Here is a 16,525-nt window from a genome sequence, read left to right as displayed (position 1 = left end):
GCAGACAAGAATAAAGAAGATATGATAGTAGATGAATCTGATCTGTGTGTCTGGTGAAGAAATGCAGATGCGGACAGAAGGTCTGCCCTCTATGTCCCTTTATCCAGTCATGTGACAGGATTGGGACTTTTAAAAATAAGAAACACAGCAAAGAGCTAGAGACAGGGTAGGTTTTAAAAAGTGGATTTCTGTTGGCCTGTGAACTAGGAGTGACTATGCATTTTTTCCTTTGATCTAGTACTGCCTCTTAAATCTGACCCTTTCTCTTGCAGGAATAAGCACTTCTAACAGAATCCACTGGAAAAATAAAGCTCTCCATAGTGCCAAGAAAAGTGAGATAAATCTATGTTTTTGAAACCAAATGTTTAATGCGAAATATTCATGTCAACAGGATTCAGGTTGGTGTTCCCACACACGCATGCAGTGCGTGCTGATCGTGTTCTGCCACACTCCTGTGCTAGGCTCCCCCAGCTTCCACCTCTGGAATCCTTTCCAGCTCATACTGACCACTGGTCTCCTCCCAGGTTAGTATTTTTAGCTTCCGCATACAAGGGGGAAAATATGGCATTTGTCTTTCTATTCTGTCCTCATTTCACTGAACAAAATGTCCTCCTGTTCCATCGTCTTTGGCACAAAGGACAGGATTTCATTTTTTTTCTTTATGGCTGACTTATAGTCCTGTATACAAATATAGAATACTTTCTTCATTCATCTGTTGTTGGGATGAGTCATGTTTGAGCGTCTTTGAGTGGTACCATAACGAACATGGGTATGCGGGGACCGCCTTTTCAGGCTGAGTGCGTTTGCTTTGGCTATTACCCAGGAGTGGGATAGCAGAATTATACAATGGCTCTATTTTTAGTAACCCCCATGCTATTCCCCACATTTCTTCATGGATGGACTAATTCGCACTCCCACCGACAGAGCACGCATGCCGTTTTCTTCATATCCTTGCCAGCATTTATTAGGAAATCGAAAGTTAGTACTCTAGGAAAATAAACTTAGCAGGGCCATGCTGCTGGAGCCTTTTGTCAATTGAACCTGGAAAGTTCAATGCTTTCCTTAACTGAGGACTTTGCATCACTTTAATAATAGTGACAAGGAGCTGCTGTGAAAACCTTGTTACCCATGAACATATATTTTTCCTTTAGTTGTACATTTATTCTTCTATTTATAAACCTCTATCACATGTGACCTTTAACTTTATTATAACCTTGTGTGTAGCAAATTTTAATAAGCATCATTAAGTTCTGATGGGTTAAGTATCTCGCCCGTGTCATCCAGCTATTAAGCAGTGTGAACACACACAGAAGTGGGCGGGACTTCTGAGCCTTGATTCTTTTTCTCCTCTAAGGCACGAGGATCTAAAAATATAGAAGGTAAATTGATCTCTGCAGTTCCATTTCAATACACGGGTGATAGATCAAAATCAGTTTACAAACACTACATTTGTAGTAATTTTAAGCAAGGTGGTTAAATGCACAGTACCTGGTGGTTTGAGGTGCTTGGGTAGAGCCTCATTTTTTAGGAGCCATTAGAGTTGATGCCCTAAAAACATCTTTCCATGCAGAGCTATGTCACATAACGAAGAGGCCATGAGGATTGCCAAGTAGGTGACCCTGCAGTTACCAAGTACTGGGATGTTGGTACCTCTCTCTTCCTGAACCAACAGTGCTGCCATGGTTGCAAATTTTAGGTTCTTGTTTACCAATCTGGGAAGGAGGCATGGGCTTTCTTGTTTCTTTCATCAAGAAGAAAGAAAGACTGAGAAGTCACCAAAAGTCTTTCTTAACTGGCTCTTGGATCCTGGCTGGTATCCAATACCCAAACCTAATCCATGCTTAAGAGAAAAAAATTTAGTGTCAATGGACACTTGAATTAGCAGTGTCTCTATTAGACAGTAGTGGTTGGTAAACTGAAGGAAATTATTCAGTAAGAAGTCAGTGAAGAAGATGTTGATAATTTGATGACACCCTATCATTTCCAAGTACATTGTATGTTCCAGGAATTTCTTCAAGAACTATAGGCATTAACTTAGTACTCATAGCAGACTGTTTCTAGCATCCATAATGGCAGGATGATGAAAGAGAAGCTGAGGAGGGGTGTTGAGGAACAGACCTAATCAAATATCGAGGTCTCATATTAGAGTGACATCTGTTGGGGTCCAGCCTTGGCGGGTTCTTACGTTCCAGTGCAGGGATGTATGGATTAAAAATGTTAGGCAGAAAAATACCAGATATACAGAAGAAAAGGACAGAAACACAGAATTGTCAGGAGGGCAACCCAGTGGATACTGAATCTGCCCACATTTATTTTCCATATGCTTTGAGTGCCCCAATCCAAAAGGGTGGGGAGAGAAGGCAAAAGACTGCTTTACCATGATACAAAGAACAAACAGAAAAATTACCTCTTTAATACCTGAAATATCAAGTAACTATACACTGAGTTACATATTCTGCTGTTTAGGCAGGACATGCAGTGGCCATGCCATAGGCCAAGCATCCTGCAGGTAGCCATATCCTGGGGCAAAACTCCTGTCCTAACCTTGAATGAGCAAGAATAGGCCTGAAACTCTGACCTTTTGTCAAGGTAGACTGGATCCACATTCATGAACTCCGACAATCAAAACATGTTAAATGCATGTATGACATTCTCAAACAGTTATTATTTCTAATAGACCAATTCTTTTTTCTTTTTGTTATTTTTATTTTATTTTATTGAGCTATACATTTTTCTCTGCTCCCCTCCCTGTCTCTCCCCTTCCCTTCAACCCTCTCTCATCGTCCCCATGCTCCCAATTTACTCAGGAGATCTTGTCTTTTTCTACTTCCCATGTAGATTAAATTCATCTGTGTCTCTCTTAGGGTCCTCATTGTTGTCTAGGTTCTCTGGGATTGTGATTTGTAGGCTGGTTTTCTTTGCTTTATGTTTAAAAAACCACTTAAGAGTGAGTACATATGATAATTGTCTTTCTGGGTCTGGGTTACCTCACTCAACATGTTTTCTAGTTCCATCCATTTGCCTGCAAATTTCAAGATGTCATTTTTTTTCTGCTGTGTAGTGCTCCATTGTGTAAATGTACCATTTCCCTTATCCATTCTTTGGTAAAGGACCAATTCTTAAAAACCATCTTCATACACACACACACACACACACACACACACACACACACACACACTGTAGAGTTAAATTGCATATATGTGTTTAGAGACAGAGTAGTATTGCATTGTAGAAAAACAATGTGTGTTGTTTTCTTAATCCACTTTTCTGGCAATGGTCACTAGGTTCTTTCCACATTATACTAGTGAAATAATGTTGCATTGAATGCGATGATGAAAATATTTCTCTGCAATTTCAGCCAACCAACCTACCTTTCTTCTCTCCCTCCTTCCCTTCCTCCCTCGTTCCCTCTCTCCCTCCTTCCTTTCCTCTTTCCCTTCCGCCTTCCCTCCTTCCTTCCCTCCCTCCCTCCCTTCTTCCTTCTTTTCTTCCTCTTTCTTCTTCTCTCATATAATACAATGGCAGTTTCCCCTCCTTTCACTCCTCCCAGTTTCCCCTCCACTCCCCTCTTCCCCAGATCAGAGCAGGCCTCCCAGGGATCTAAGGAAACACAGTATCACAAGGCACAAGGAGACTACAAACCTCCTCTATTATTTAAATGAGATTGGCAGGCAGATAGAGACCCTATTTCAGTTCCGTTGAGGAGCAAAATTATTTTCTCCAGCTGCCACATCATCTCACACCTCCACCAGCAGTGCTCAAGGGGCTCTTTTGTGTGCAACCTTACCAATATTTATCTTTTTTTTGTTTTATTTTTGGATAGTAGTCATTATAATAGTGGTAAAGCTTGGAGGCATTGTGCTACCTAACATAAACTAGTTGCATAATGATAAATATCAAATAATTCCACTTATGTGAGATGTCTAAAATTAGATTCCTAGGAATGAAGAATGGTAACTGGCCTTGGGGGCTTTGCTGCTCAATGGATGTCAAGTTTCAGCTACTCCTAATGAAGATGTCTAAGATCCCTGATGCAATAGAGTCAGTAGTTCATAGAGCTGTGCTGTGTCCTTGAAAGATTCATGTAACAGTCTTCTTCTCACAAAAACATACTAAAACATCACACATACATGCATATATATATATATATACACACACACACAGTCTTAAAAAGAAACTTTCAGAAATAATGGCTGTGTTTATTAATTTGATCATTGTGTGAGTTTCTTAGGTTTCTGCAACTTTCCAAATCAGTCAAATTATACATATTTAAAATATACAGATATGTCACATGTTAAGAACAAAGCTGTGAAAAATAGCATATAACATTTACTCTTAGTGAGAAAATAAATTCTTTCTTTCTCGGTCTTAGTAAGTGTTTTATTAGTGTGAGAAGACACCATGACCAAGGTAATTCTTACAAAAGAAAGTATTTAATTGGGGCTGGCTTACAGTTTCAGAGGTTTAGTCCATTATCATCATGGTAGGGAGCACAGCAGCGCACAGGCAGACATAACATGGTGCTGCAGAAGTAGCTGAGAGTTCTATATCCAGATCAGCAAGCAGTAGAAAAACAGAGACTCTGGACTAGACATGGGCTTGTGAACCCTAAAATCTCATGCCATAATGACACACTTCTTCAACAAGGCCATACTTGCTAATGCTTTTAAATAGTGCCAAGCACTCACATCTGTGAGCCTACTGTGGTCATCCTCATTCAAACCACTAGACCCTCCTTCTTCCACCACACAATTCGCTTCTGTAAAGTTCTTTCTGAGCATCTTTGCCACAGAGAACATGATTTCTTCTTTGGGTTCTCTTTGGAGGAGAATCTAGGCAAATCATGGACAATCAGTAAAGTTCTCTACTCTTTGTTGATCACTGTACCCAACATGTGGTTTTGTTACTTTGACTACCGACTTCTCAAGGTTCAGAATTAGGTCTCAAACTATTCTTGAATCTCTGGCACCTACACTGAGGTTAGGTTCATTGATTTTTCTCAGCTCACTTTGGCTCTTGATACAACCTAAATCTTCTCTACCAGTCTAGGATATCTGCCACTACACTTGACTAGAAGAAGAAATAAGGGAACAACATTTCAGCTTCGGTGTTGTTGCTGCTCCTTTTGAAGAAATTATCACACTCCACAACCAGAAGATTTGTTTTTAGCCTGGCTATCTGCTTTCAGAATCTTAGAGAAATTCTAACCTCTCTAACTTCTTACCAACTGTTTATCTTTCCTTGTTAAAGTTCTACACTTTAATGTGCAAGTCACATAAAATATGGCATTTAATTCCATTGTATTAATTTTAGGGAGTTCTTGTTTTTCTTAAGAGTATGAAATCAAAGAGGACCAGAGTGATATGTGTGGTCTTATCCAAAACATGAACACCAACAGTGAATTTCACTCTTATACAGAACTAATCTGTGTTTAGAACCTACAGAGTCAAGGTTTATCTCCAGGTAAAACTGTTGGAACATGTCTCAGAATTGGCAGAATCACTGCCCTCCTCTATTCAAAAAAGACAGAGAGAGAAGGATTAAAAAAATGTCATACTTGAAATTCAATGTGAGTCCTGCTCACATTGGGATTTGGCCAGGGAAATACTGTGAAGTAGCAGCATTCTTAATTAATACACTTAACACCTTAATGATGCAAATTAATCTGTTTAATCCCATTTATACCAAAGGACCGAGAGAAATTAAATGACTCATTCTTAAAAGCTGAAGGAAACAGACTCAGGCAGAAGTCATTTGTAGCTGGACCATGTGCAGGTTAAAAAGCTGGATCAGTTCTCACAGCATCTCTCTCAAACCCTCCCCACTGTAATGTGCTGCTCAGGGACCCTTCCTCTGTTTCTTCTGAAGAAAGAATAGAAGCCTAGACAGGAGACCTGGATCCAGCAAAGGAAGACTAGGAAAACTTTCAAATTTCATTGGAAAACAAGAGCTCAAATCTTGAGTGACCTCATACAACTGACTTTTGCCCCAAAGAAAGAAAAAAAGACTAAAGGTTCCTGATGATTCTGAGTACCTTGCTATTCCTTGATAATGTTCTTATTCCATTCAAACTTTTCAACTACCCCATGTCATAGACCCATTGACCTCATTTGCTATAGAGCCAGCATCTAAACATTGACTGAAGCTATTAAGCAGCAATATTGTGTGATTTGACCTGATTCCACATGTTATCTTTATTTTGGGATAGTGATATACCATTTCCATACAGGGATTTGGAAAAATTACTTCTCCTTTATATACCTTTACATGATCAAGTGGGCAGAACAGAGCTCTATTACATGCATCTATAGGTCTGGAGGAGAGTTTTTTTTTTCCATTTAATTCATCCCCGGGGCCAGCTCTATCAAGAATTGAGCAGCAGGTGAGATTTCACCCCTGCAACTACATCACAGTTGTTAATGGAAACTATGACACACATGGTTCAGAGGCACACACAAGGCTGTCTTACTCATAGCATGTGTGAAAGAAGGGGCTTCAAGCTTGCAGTGAGTTTCTTTTGTCCTCTGAGCTCTTGGGCAAGAAGAAGGTACTCCCATGGCTGGGCACACATATTGGGATCATGTCTCTGCTGGGGACCCTTGACTTAGAGATCCTTAGTGCTGCCAAAGACCATTGGAAAACACCCTCAAGGTTTAGGAAGATACACTTTGCAATAAAGAAGTATCTCTTTATAATGCAGGAGTCTTGGAAACAATAGTGTGGAACAAAAGCTAATGAAGGATGGACCGATGCCCGGTGAGGAATTGCTTGTAAGTGGGCACTGGGCTGAGAAGGATGAGGTGCTGTGGCCAGGTTTCAGCCCTGGATATTTTCTGGCTCGTTATCACGCCATTTGATGTTACCTAAGACAGACTGATGGAATTCCTTTAGAAATACCAGTTCAGGAGACATTCCGTACAGTTCCCAATGGAACATGCAAGAAACAAGACATTGGGTATTTTTTTTGTCATTCAAATGTCCAAAGTAGCTTTACCACATGGGTCCCAAATCCCCTTTTTTCATAACTGCTAACACCCAACATACCCAAAGTTCTAGAAGATTTTCAGAAAAAGCCATACCTATAAGCTATTTCCTCAGGATGAAGAAATCACTTTACTGAGTAAACCTGGATATGGGTTTTTCTCCTGGTTTTGAAGTAAATCATCCATGTTCTGTTGCTGCTACAGGCAATGTAGGGCAACTTCCCATCTTTTGCAGCATTCTTTCCTGTGTTAGACAACATTATCTCAGTTTCTCTCCCTCTATCTCTCCAATGTAGTATGCCATTAACCATCAAGGTGCTTTATTGTGCTTAATTGAGTATGTGCACAGACAGTGGAATGGGCTAGAAAAGGTGCTAGCAAACGCTGAACTCCAAATGATGTCTTCAGAGTGTAATTTTGAGTCACCAGTTAAAAATAAGGCAGGAAAAATAAATCTCATAAAGAGTGTCTGATTTTTCACTTCTCTCCACCGAGACAGGTCTGTACAGACTGTACACGGATTCAAATTTAGTTACTCCGGCTATTTGTCTCTCAGTGGGGAATTGATAAAATGTTATCAAGCACCATTCTGTATTGCATTGTGGGAGCTGCAGCATTTATCAGCAATAAAGGGGGCAAAGTCGGAGGAAGTGAGTGCTTGATTAGCATTTGAAGACACGCACGGTGTGCTCTAGAGCTGCCAGACAGCTCCTGAGAGCAGCTCTTTGTGATCTGATAATGAGTTTATAAGTGAACTGTTGAGGCTCCTAATGCTTTTAGTGGGTCCCTTTTCTTGTCACTAAAGATGGCTGATTACAGGTTCAAAATTTGAACCTATTATGGCTCCCCTTTTCCAATTCCCTACAATCTTGATAGTAGATTACCCCCCCCCCCCAAAAAAAAGACACTTGAAAATTCTTTGTAAGAGTGAAGTTTGGTCACTCCCCCTAGTGATGAAAACAATTCATTTGTCTCACTGTTGTTTTAAAGAATTAGTGCATGGAACGTGCCCAGTATTTTTTTTTTTTTTTGATCAAGTGTTTGAAATATTCTTCAAATGGTATCTTTTGCTACAAGCTCAATTCGAACATCATTTATCTGTGGGGTTGCTAAAAGAGCTCTCAATATAATATCTATTTCCTTTAAAGTCTTTCCCAATAACCAGAATCATGCTTTAAGTAAATTGGATTGTGTGTCTGCTTTGATGATTGTCCCTGAGTGGCTTCCCTGTGCCTCAGATAAAGGTCCAGTTGGCCAACTCCTAACCTGTCTCATTCTTAACATTGACCTTTTATCCATTAAGGTCTAGACTGGCTGCCTAGCTTTTCTTCCTCACATGTGTTGGTTCATATTCTTGTCACTCTGTCAAAAATATTTGACAGAAGCGACTTGAGGGCAGAAGGATTCATTTTGGCTCTTCGTTTCAGGGGCATCTCAATGCATCATGTCAAATGGAGAATAGTTCATGGTGGCAGGACCTTACAGAGACACAGTCAGAACCCAAAATGGGCATAACCTTCAAAATTCCACCCAAGTCACCTACTTCAGTTAGCCATGATCTTCTTCTTGAAGGCTCCATAGACCTCAGAATACCAGAGTCTCAAACAAGGCTACAGAGAAGGTGTCCTGCTTTCCTGTACATTATGTGCCTACTGGGCTTTCCTGTGCCCTGTGCACCCAGCGTAAGCTTGTCCAGTGCCTCTCGGGAACCACCCAGTGATAAGACAGTGGCTTTTAGCTCCACCCGAATCCTGTATATGCCTTGCAAAAACAATGAGTTGTGTCTGTCCCTCGAGGGCCCGCACCCACACTTGAGCATGACTTACTTTCTCTGAGCACCTCTTTTTCTTCCAATCCTCTTGCCTAAGCCCTATATAAAAAACTCTTTAGTAAACCAGGCAGTGGTGGCACATGCCTTTAATCCCAGCACTCCGGAGGCAGAGGCAGGCGGATCTCTCTGAGTTTCAGACCAGCCTGGTCTACAAAGAGCTAGTTCCAGGACAGCCAAGGCTACACAAAGACACCCTGTCTTGAAAAACAGAAAAAAAAAAAACTTTAATAAAAGCTCCAATCTTTTGTAGTCCTCAAATTCTTTACAGTGATGAAGCCAAGAATCCTGATTCATCCTGAGTTGAGGTCCCTAAAATTTGAGGGGAACCCTTGAGGTTGGTGATGGCTGCAGTGGAGATTGTGCTTCCTTTACTTGTATCCCAAAATACTGGCAGAAGGGGTGATGTTGAGGGCATCGTTGCCAGTCGGGGCAGGTAGAACCAAGCACAGCTGCAGGGGCTGGGCAGATGAAACCATGAAACCAACACAGGGGTCGCATGTGTGGCTTGGGCAGGCACAGGCCGTGGCCCAGAATCATGGGGACTCAGTAGGACTTCAGTTCAAGCCCTGGAACCCGAAGGTCTGGAGCTTTTCGGCTCACAGTGCCAAATTCTCAAGAGTCAAGCTCAGTCTGGGCCAGGCGGCCATGCCAGATGGGCTTTGCTGCTGCTTAGACTGGGATTGGAAGGCAGAGCTAAGCATAGGACTCAGGTACAGGGCATCACCCTTTGGGGTGGAGAAGCAAAACGATTACCTGTTTCCTATGGGCAATAAAGGCCCAGGAGGCAGTGCTGAGTGGAGCTGGGAGTGGAGCGGAGACGGGGCTGTAGGGGACAGATCTCGGACACTGCTCCACCTTGGGACACCTTGACTCCAAGCTATGAAGAATCTCCACACCTACCCAGAACCCTGGAAGCTTGGAGGGCTCATCTAGCGAGGAAAAGATAACTGGCAAGGAACTCCTTCCAGGCTCTCGCAGGTGGCGGCCTCCGAGAGGACATCCCATGACTCGCTTGATCATTACATATGGTGAGGCCATGGACCCTTAACAGACAGGCTCACTCTTTAGGTAATGACCCTCTTAAGCCGCAGTAGGCACTGACCACCTTCGCAATGACCCATCCCCCCCCCATCTAATAACCTCTGCCGGATGTCAGGAGGGTAGATAGGCCATGGCCAGCCAGGTATACCCCGGAGCCTACCCGTCTCACTGAGGCACATCCCACCAAGTGTCTAGGCTCCCTGGTTGCAGTTAATCAGAAGGGAGCCCAGACTGTGACCCAGGAGTCTCTTGATGCCACCTCTCTATTTGTATAAGCCCTAACTATTTAATCACTAAAACTCAGAAAATGGGCATTTTGTCATAATAGTCTACCACCGACTCAGGTCTTAATCTCTTATGTTTTCGTTTCTTTGCAGTTGTATAGTAACTGCCCTCTATTGTGTTCTTTCAAGAAAGACATCAAGAGGCACATCTCTCATGCTGCTCCTGTTCAGTCAGTCACACATGCTCTGAACTGGCTGCTCTCTCTCTGTGGTCTGCTACTTCTAATCCAAGCTCCACTTTGAGTGAAATCTAAAACACAAAGGATAGCATGCTAGTCTACTTCGTATCACTACCAAGCCCATCCAGTTTCACTTAGATAAACTCCCAACTGCTTATAGTCAAGTTCATCAGCCATTCGCATAGGTCTGAGTTTGCTTCCTACTGGGATAAGGACTGTGGGCAAAAGCAACTTGGTGAGAAAAGGGTTTATTTAACTTTCTAGCTTACAGAGCATCAAAGATAGAAAGTAAGGGCACAAACTCAAGGCAGAAACCTGGAAGCAGGAATTGAAGCAGATCGTGGAGGACACTGTTTACTCCTTTCCTCCATGTAGCTTGCTCAATCTGCTTCCTTATATATACTTCTGAAAGACCCCTGGGGTAGGAAGACTCTCACTCAAGTTTCGGGATATCATGATCCCCCAGGAACTCATGAGAGACCGTCCTTGCTGTAATCACACGAGGTTTATTGACAGGATAGGAACCAGTGCACTGGGGCCAAATTTATTTCCCATGCAGGGGTAGAATTTGACCCCGAATAGCTGGAAGAAGGGGTATTTAAGGGAAGAAACCATAACCCAATAACCCAAAGGGGGTAGGGAGGGCGTCATTGGAAAATCCCGAAAATATTAGTGATAATCACAAGAAGGTAACTCCTTGTTTCTCATGATTATTCTCAAGATTATAATCTAACTTTATGATCAGCTAGTTCTAGAAAAAGAGTCACTGAACTGGCTAACTTAGATTTTTGGTTCTTCTCTCTCTGCTAGATTTTTTTTTTTTTTTTGGCTCTACTCTTTCTGCTAGAGGGTTCTGAATTTATCCTGGTCTTTCACTTCCCTTATATACTCCAGGGCCACATGCCCAGAGGTGGAACTGTATAGAGTAGGCTAGGCCCTCCCACATCAGTTATTAATTAAAGAGTCCCACTGACTTGTCAACCAGCAATCTAATGGAGTATTTTCTCAATTAAGGATCATCTTCCCAGATAACCCTAGCTTGAGTCAAATTGAGAAAAACAAAACTAAAGCAGGACAATATAATCAACTGTAAATAACAATTACTATGTAAAATTCTAAGTTCTAAAGACAGAACAATGAAAAAGTAAAGTGTCTATCGTAGTAAAGTCCACCACTAAAGAGTCAAATGAGTATGTACAACAGTGGAAAACAGTGAGGGTGGCACAACAAGAGTGAGGAAGAATACAAAGCCCACCATGGCAGGCATGATGCGTGGTACTCAAGAAGGTTGCCTGTAGGAGCAGTGTTGAGAAGACACATGGATGAAAGGGGGTAGGAATGCATGGCTATGTGATAGGCACAGCACAGGAACAACGTTGCCAAGTGCAAATGTGCTTATCGTGTTTGAAGGACAGCAAAAGAAAGTGCTGTGGGGTCCTGGTGGTGAGGGCACCATCCTAGCTTTGCCTTCTCCCTCTGGGGTTGAGGGCTTCTATCTCCAGTCAATTTAAACACCTCAATTGCTCATATGGTCTCCTGTTCCTGGAGTCAGGTTTCCCACTGTCCCGCAGATCTTGTCCTCCCCACTACTCTAGCTGACTCTCATCCAAACTTCTAGGGTGTGAATAAATCTTGTTCTGAAGCAATTTCTCTTCTGAAAGACAGTGGGATGTCCCGTGTCTGAGGTCTCACTTCTGTATTCCTCTCCATCTTAATACTTAAGATAGAGTCTAGTTAGTTTTTTCATTGGCAAGTTCTCGTCAGTTCTATGAAGTATTGAATGTTTCAGTTATATACCTTTATAACAGAAGTAAGCAATGGAGGAAAGATGGGACAGATTGAAGAAGACAGCCTTAGAAACAAATCATAAAATATTTTGTTCTCTACATTTTATTCTCAAAAACTTTTTTTTTTTTTTACTGTGTTTGGTTGCTTATGGAGATAAATGCAGAGGGCCCCAGAGCTGACATAGAAAATGAGAGCGTGGAAATCATCGTATCGTCTTTACTCCCCACAGAGCATGAATTTGTGCTCGTGGGAAATCAGGCAAAAACCAGCAATGGCAGTTTGTATCGTGCAGTTCAGACTCACCTATCATCTTGGAAAGGCCATGTTAGTTGCCACAGTAACCGGATCTCTATCAGACACCAAAAATTGACTTGGAAAAAAGGAGTACACACACAGTATGGAGCGCTCAGGCTGAGTATTAGTGGAGGTATTGAATTAGTTACACTTGGGCAGGCCTGGTTCTTCACACAATTCTTGCTACTACTCAGCAAAGTTGGATTATGAATTTTGTGTGGCGCCTCTGAGGATCCACAACAGGAACTTACCAAAAGTTAATATTAACTATGTCTTTATTCTATGTAGCCTTCGTTGCAAACATTTGGATTAATTTTTATCTCCCCAGGTATTATTATGATGAGTTTATATAAAAACTGTCTCTTGTTTTCTCTGGATTTTATTTCTTTTGCCCATTTGCATTTTCAAAGGCTTCCATATCAACAATTTATTGATATAATTTCTCAAATGGTTCAGTATAAAGCTGGTAATTTGGATAAATGATACTGTTTGGTTGATCTTATTCTATTTTTTATTTTCTCTCAACTCATATTTATGGTTAACTCATTTTACAATAGATTTACTTTATTTATTTAGTAGATTTCTTGATTGTGTCTAACATGCCAGTGTTCCCAACAGTGTCCAAATATTGTCTTTCTATATGCTACCCAATGCGTGCCAGAGGGACACAGTTTCCTGTGAGAATGACAACATGCTAACCCCGTTTCTCTCCCTTAACATTGTCAGCATCATCGTTTCAAGAATCTTCACTTCACTGAAGAAACAGAAGAGGGCAAGCTTGAGCAAACTCCCATGTCATAACTGTAAGGAAGGAAATATCTAGCTCTGTAGGAAGAGGAACACTAACCCCACATCAGATAGAGGGCTCATTTCCAAAATACACAAAGAACTCAAGAAATTGGTCATCAAAAGAACAAGTAATCCAATAAAAAAAAAATGGAATACAGACCTAAAGAGAAAACTCTCATCAGAGGAATCTAAAACGGCTGAAAGACACTTAAGGAACTGTTCAACATTGTTAGCCATCAGAGAAATGCAAATCAAAACAACTCTGAGATTCCATCTTACACTTGTAAGAAGGGCCAAGATCAAAAACACTGATGACAACTTAGGCTGGAGAGGTTATGGAGAAAAGGGAACACTTCTACATTGCTGGTGGGAATGCAAGCTGGTACAGCCCCTTTGGATGTCAGTGTGATGATTTCTCAGAAAATTAGGAAACAACCTTCCTCAAGACCAAGTCATACCACTTTTGGGTACATATTCAAAGGATGCTCAATCGTGCCACAAGGACACGTGCTCAACTATGTTCATAGCAGCATTGTTTGTCATAGCCAGAATCTGGAAACAACATAAATGCTCCAATACTGAAGTACGGATAAGGAAAATGTTGTACATTTACACAGTGGAGTATTACACAGCAGAACAAAATGACATCTTGAATTTTGCAGGAAAATTGATAGAGCTAGAAAACATTATTTTAAGTGAGATAACCCAGACACAGAAAGACAATTATCACATGTACTTCCCATAGGTGGTTTTTAAACATAAAGAAAAGAAAACCAGCCTACAAGCCACAATCCCAGAGAACTTAAACAACAATGATGACCCTAAGAGAGACATACATGGATCTAATCTACATGGGAAAAAGAAAAGACAAGATCTCCTGAGAAAATTGGGAGCATGGGGACCTTGGGGGAGGGTTGAAGGGAGGGAGGGAAAAGCCAGGGAGGGGAGTAGAGAAAAATGTAGAGTTCAATAAAAATCAATTAAAAAAAAAACAACAAAAGAAAAGGCACAGTTGCAAAAGAGATCATCACATCAAACATCTCATCTGAACCGAGCTCTTTTACAAAACCAAATTAACAGCATGCATCCAGAAAACCAAAGAGTAAATGCTTCAAACCTAACAAAGAGATGACAAATAAGTCAGAAATTTAAACCATAAACACATAAAATAACCAAGAAAGGAGTTGGGACTCAGTATTGTAAGAATTGATAGGACTCATGAAAGACAATGAAGAAAAGTCAAGACAATCTCAGAAAGGAAGAACAAATTAAATGTTTGCCATTGGATAGTAGATAGATGTAAACACAGTATGGCAGGACTGAAGAAGGATGAGGGCTAAAGGAATAGTAATAAGACAAGAATAGGAACAGCGTCAAATCAAAAGTAATTGGACAGACAGTACAACGGGAATTCCTGACCACTGCTTTGGAATAGATTAATATTTCAAACTGAAATCCAGAAAACATTTCAAAATAAAAATAACAAAGATTTTAAATATGTAAAAATAAGCAAACAAACTGAAATTGTCCATAGGAAAGTTGACCCAGATAATTAACTCTGAGATGCCATCAAAATCATAAGCAAACAATAACTTTTTAGGACCTTAAAACCCAAAGAAAGACAATCTAGTCCTCAGGCTCCCGAGAACAGACATAGAGCAGCAATGCAGCAGAGACTCTTTGAAGATGTTCCAGAGCGTCGGATTGCACTGACACCAAAGCAACAAGGCTTAAGGGTGCTTTCTCAACATGGGAGGATCCAGGGTATGGCATACTCTCTGTTTTTAAAGTCTTTATTAAAGATCCAGAGCAGAACTGGCTGTGGGAGATCCCTATGTTGTAAACGTGCATATAGTTCTTGTAGAGCCAAGAATTAAGTAAGGTTGGGCTGGGGTTGAAAGAGTGGTTTGCAAGTGTTTTAGCCAACTTTCATTATTGTGGAAAATCTTGAAAAATTAAACAACAGTTCAATGGAGATCAGTGTTACTTGAGCATATGGTTTCAGAGTCGCTAGACCAACCCAAAGGTTATTGTTGTGCATTCATGACACAAATGACTCCTTAACAGCATCGCCACCTAAGGACAAAGTCTTCAACAAATGAGTCCCTTTGTTTCCTTATTCTTTTATTGGCAGTGACATTTCTTTTGTATTTTAATAAATAAAGTTTGCCAGAAGATAAGAGAGTAAAACAGCCCCACTGGTCAGCCTTACAGACCAGGTAGTGTTAACACACATCTTTAATTCCAGTAGCTACACTAGTTGCCATAGAAACCTGGTTGTGCCTATCTTTAATCCCAGAGGTGTGCACTTTTAATCCCAGCCCTGGAGAGTATTATAAAACAGAAGAAAACAGCTCTCAGTCATGGTCTTGTTCTGCCATTTCAGACTGAGGTTGAGGTAAGAGCTGACTGCTTTGCTTTTCGAATCTTCAGGTTGAACCCCAATTCCTCCCTCTGAGTTTTTATTAATCATGCTTCATTTACATTTGTTTTTGTTTTAATCATAGTTTATATATAGCAATATAATTTAAATTTTATGTAATACTATAACAAAGATTTTATATAGTTTTAAAACAAAATTGAACATTCAGGTTACTAAACTCTCTGCATAGAACAAATTTTTAAAAAAATAATTAAATTTTCTAAGTGGGTCAATTCTACAAATGGATTATGGGGGCTTTTCATATCTAATCCCAAAACAGTGGACAAACATATAATTTTGACAAAGTGGAAGATAATTGAGGGAGGTGTACAAGAAAGAAGAAGAGAATTTAACACTATTATATAATCAACAGATGAATTCCAAGGTCTATAATAAAAAATTATAACACTGACAGCAAATTTCCATAACAAAGAGCAACTAAAGGGAACACAACACCACTTGCTTAGTGACAAGAACAACTGCAAATTCTAAAGATGAAGCATTTTAAGATTCCCAAATACATAAAACTAAATTCATAGATACTGACTTCTAATCATAAAAATACCCTTCTACTATTACACAGCACTGTGCTTGAGGCATTAGCTGATGTAAACAGATAAATGCAAATGGCTGTGGCCTGGCAAATGCAAAAATAACAGCCAGGTTATCAGTATTTGTCGATGACATACCATTATAGTTGATAATCCTCTTGTGTCAAGGATAAAGATAATTTCAAAAGCAAATACTAAGGTAATGGGATAGAAATTAAAATGCAGAAGCCGCTGTTCTTCATTTGAGGCATTAGTAACAGTTTGAAAAGCATTGTGGAGAACACCATAGCAGCAAAGACGTGCATTACATAATGATAGTTATGGTAATATGGAAGGAGAGGACCTGCCTGTGAGGGGCTGAGG

At 40.6% G+C, this 16,525-nt stretch overlaps 1 long non-coding RNA gene across 1 annotated transcript; it reads left to right on the top strand.

Moving 5' to 3' along the window:
* Nucleotides 1-434: 434 nt before the first annotated feature.
* On the top strand, nt 435-15,164 carry LOC126501374 (uncharacterized). The gene is made up of 2 exons (XR_007591659.1): nt 435-524; nt 13,127-15,164. It is a non-coding gene; the product is annotated as an uncharacterized lncRNA (long non-coding RNA).
* The last annotated feature ends 1,361 nt before the right edge of the window (nt 15,165-16,525 follow it).

The sequence above is a fragment of the Alexandromys fortis genome, unplaced genomic scaffold, assembly GCF_014885135.2.
Source record: "Alexandromys fortis isolate MF-2015 unplaced genomic scaffold, M_Fortis_MF-2015_v1.1 scaffold_30, whole genome shotgun sequence".
Lineage (NCBI taxonomy): Eukaryota > Metazoa > Chordata > Mammalia > Rodentia > Cricetidae > Alexandromys > Alexandromys fortis.
This window is presented reverse-complemented; position numbering and strand designations above follow the sequence as displayed.